Below are 3,872 nucleotides of genomic sequence, written 5' to 3' on the forward strand. Positions count from 1 at the left end.
GGGGACAGCCCTGGGGACAGGGGACAGCCCTGGGGACAGCCCTGGGGACAGGGGACAGCCCTGGGGACAGTCCTGGGGACAGGGGACAGGTGACATCCCCTGGATGGGGGCGACAAGTGCCCGGAGCTGCGCGAGCCCCTGCTGAGCCACGTGCGCGCCCTCACCCCCAACCAGGTGACACCCCTGGGGACAGGTGACATCACCTGGGGACAGGGGACAGCCCTGGGGACAGCCCTGGGGACAGGTGACATCCCCGGGATGGGGGTGACAAGTGCCCGGAGCTGCGCGAGCCCCTGCTGAGCCACGTGCGCGCCCTCACCCCCAACCAGGTGACACCCCTGGGGACAGGTGACATCACCTGGGGACAGGGGACAGCCCTGGGGACAGCCCTGGGGACAGGTGACATCCCCGGGATGGGGGTGACAAGTGCCCGGAGCTGCGCGAGCCCCTGCTGAGCCACGTGCGCGCCCTCACCCCCAACCAGGTGACACCCCTGGGGACAGGTGACATCACCTGGGGACAGGGGACAGCCCTGGGGACAGCCCTGGGGACAGGTGACATCCCCGGGATGGGGGTGACAAGTGCCCGGAGCTGCGCGAGCCCCTGCTGAGCCACGTGCGCGCCCTCACCCCCAACCAGGTGACACCCCTGGGGACAGGTGACATCACCTGGGGACAGGGGACAGCCCTGGGGACAGCCCTGGGGACAGGTGACATCCCCGGGATGGGGGTGACAAGTGCCCGGAGCTGCGCGAGCCCCTGCTGAGCCACGTGCGCGCCCTCACCCCCAACCAGGTGACACCCCTGGGGACAGGTGACATCACCTGGGGACAGGGGACAGCCCTGGGGACAGCCCTGGGGACAGGTGACATCCCCGGGATGGGGGTGACAAGTGCCCGGAGCTGCGCGAGCCCCTGCTGAGCCACGTGCGCGCCCTCACCCCCAACCAGGTGACACCCCTGGGGACAGGTGACATCACCTGGGGACAGGGGACAGCCCTGGGGACAGCCCTGGGGACAGGTGACATCCCCGGGATGGGGGTGACAAGTGCCCGGAGCTGCGCGAGCCCCTGCTGAGCCACGTGCGCGCCCTCACCCCCAACCAGGTGACACCCCTGGGGACAGGTGACATCACCTGGGGACAGGGGACAGCCCTGGGGACAGCCCTGGGGACAGGTGACATCCCCGGGATGGGGGTGACAAGTGCCCGGAGCTGCGCGAGCCCCTGCTGAGCCACGTGCGCGCCCTCACCCCCAACCAGGTGACACCCCTGGGGACAGGTGACATCACCTGGGGACAGGGGACAGCCCTGGGGACAGCCCTGGGGACAGGTGACATCCCCGGGATGGGGGTGACAAGTGCCCGGAGCTGCGCGAGCCCCTGCTGAGCCACGTGCGCGCCCTCACCCCCAACCAGGTGACACCCCTGGGGACAGGTGACATCACCTGGGGACAGGGGACAGCCCTGGGGACAGCCCTGGGGACAGGTGACATCCCCGGGATGGGGGTGACAAGTGCCCGGAGCTGCGCGAGCCCCTGCTGAGCCACGTGCGCGCCCTCACCCCCAACCAGGTGACACCCCTGGGGACAGGTGACATCACCTGGGGACAGGGGACAGCCCTGGGGACAGCCCTGGGGACAGGTGACATCCCCGGGATGGGGGTGACAAGTGCCCGGAGCTGCGCGAGCCCCTGCTGAGCCACGTGCGCGCCCTCACCCCCAACCAGGTGACACCCCTGGGGACAGGTGACATCACCTGGGGACAGGGGACAGCCCTGGGGACAGCCCTGGGGACAGGTGACATCCCCGGGATGGGGGTGACAAGTGCCCGGAGCTGCGCGAGCCCCTGCTGAGCCACGTGCGCGCCCTCACCCCCAACCAGGTGACACCCCTGGGGACAGGTGACATCACCTGGGGACAGGGGACAGCCCTGGGGACAGCCCTGGGGACAGGTGACATCCCCGGGATGGGGGTGACAAGTGCCCGGAGCTGCGCGAGCCCCTGCTGAGCCACGTGCGCGCCCTCACCCCCAACCAGGTGACACCCCTGGGGACAGGTGACATCACCTGGGGACAGGGGACAGCCCTGGGGACAGCCCTGGGGACAGGTGACATCCCCGGGATGGGGGTGACAAGTGCCCGGAGCTGCGCGAGCCCCTGCTGAGCCACGTGCGCGCCCTCACCCCCAACCAGGTGACACCCCTGGGGACAGGTGACATCACCTGGGGACAGGGGACAGCCCTGGGGACAGCCCTGGGGACAGGTGACATCCCCGGGATGGGGGTGACAAGTGCCCGGAGCTGCGCGAGCCCCTGCTGAGCCACGTGCGCGCCCTCACCCCCAACCAGGTGACACCCCTGGGGACAGGTGACATCACCTGGGGACAGGGGACAGCCCTGGGGACAGCCCTGGGGACAGGTGACATCCCCGGGATGGGGGTGACAAGTGCCCGGAGCTGCGCGAGCCCCTGCTGAGCCACGTGCGCGCCCTCACCCCCAACCAGGTGACACCCCTGGGGACAGGTGACATCACCTGGGGACAGGGGACAGCCCTGGGGACAGCCCTGGGGACAGGTGACATCCCCGGGATGGGGGTGACAAGTGCCCGGAGCTGCGCGAGCCCCTGCTGAGCCACGTGCGCGCCCTCACCCCCAACCAGGTGACACCCCTGGGGACAGGTGACATCACCTGGGGACAGGGGACAGCCCTGGGGACAGCCCTGGGGACAGGTGACATCCCCGGGATGGGGGTGACAAGTGCCCGGAGCTGCGCGAGCCCCTGCTGAGCCACGTGCGCGCCCTCACCCCCAACCAGGTGACACGCCAGGGCTGAGGGGGGCGGGGCAGCCCCCCGAGACCCCCCCCCGGCCCTGGGGGGGTCAATAAAGGCCTGGGAGGAAATTTGGGGCTCTGGGTCCCCGAGGGTCCCTGCCAGGGCTGAGGGGGGCGGGGCAGCCCCCCGAGACCCCCCCCCGGCCCTGGGGGGGTCAATAAAGGCCTGGGAGGAAATTTGGGGCTCCCGGATGGTTTTTTTGGGGGCGGGGCCAAACGGGAATGGGGGCGTGGCCTCGCTGTGGGTGGTGTTTGTGAATGCAAATTAGGGGGAGGCTTTTGGGGTGGGCGTGGCTTGGGATGTGCCGGATTTTGGCGGGGTTTTACATGATGGGGGCGTGGTTTCTAGTTTGGGGTGGGTTTTGTGTCATTTGGGGGTGTGGTTTCCTTTTGGGGGTGTGGTTTACACATTTTTGGGGCGTGGCTTCACTACTCACAGGTATCATTCCCTTTTGGGGGCGTGGTTTTTATTTTGGGGGCGTGGTTTTCCTATTTGGGGGTGGGATGGGGGCGTGGCTTTAGTGTTTGGGGGTGTGGCTTCTGCCACTCACACTTATTTGGGGGCGTGTTCTCCATATTTTGGGGCGTGGTTTTCACCACTCATGGGCGTGGTCTCCTCTAGGCGTGGTTTCCATGTTTGGGGGCGTGGTTTCTACCACTCGGGGTGTGCCCATCCCTTATATGGCCACTCCTTTCCCTCTCAGTGGGCGTGTCCTTACCCTCCTCACGCGTTGATTGGCCCTTCCCACCTCGGGGGCGTGGTCTCTGTGTTTTGAGGCGTGGTTTCCGCCACTCCTGGGCGTGTCCTCCATTAGGGGCGTGGTTTCTGCCACTCATGGGCGTGCCCATCCCTTATATGGCCTCTCCCTCCCCCCTCAGTGGGCGTGTCCCCACCCTCCTCGCGCATTGATTGGCCCTTCCCACGCGTGTGGGCGTGGCCTCGCTGACTCAGCGCCGCCATGATGGCGGCGGCCGCTCCCGCCCGCTCCTGAGGCGGCTTCCGGCGGCCATGGCGGCGGCGGCGGCGGGCCCGGGCCCGGCCGAGC

The sequence above is a fragment of the Passer montanus genome, unplaced genomic scaffold (genome assembly GCF_014805655.1).
Source record: "Passer montanus isolate IOZ18808 unplaced genomic scaffold, ASM1480565v1 scaffold723, whole genome shotgun sequence".
Lineage (NCBI taxonomy): Eukaryota > Metazoa > Chordata > Aves > Passeriformes > Passeridae > Passer > Passer montanus.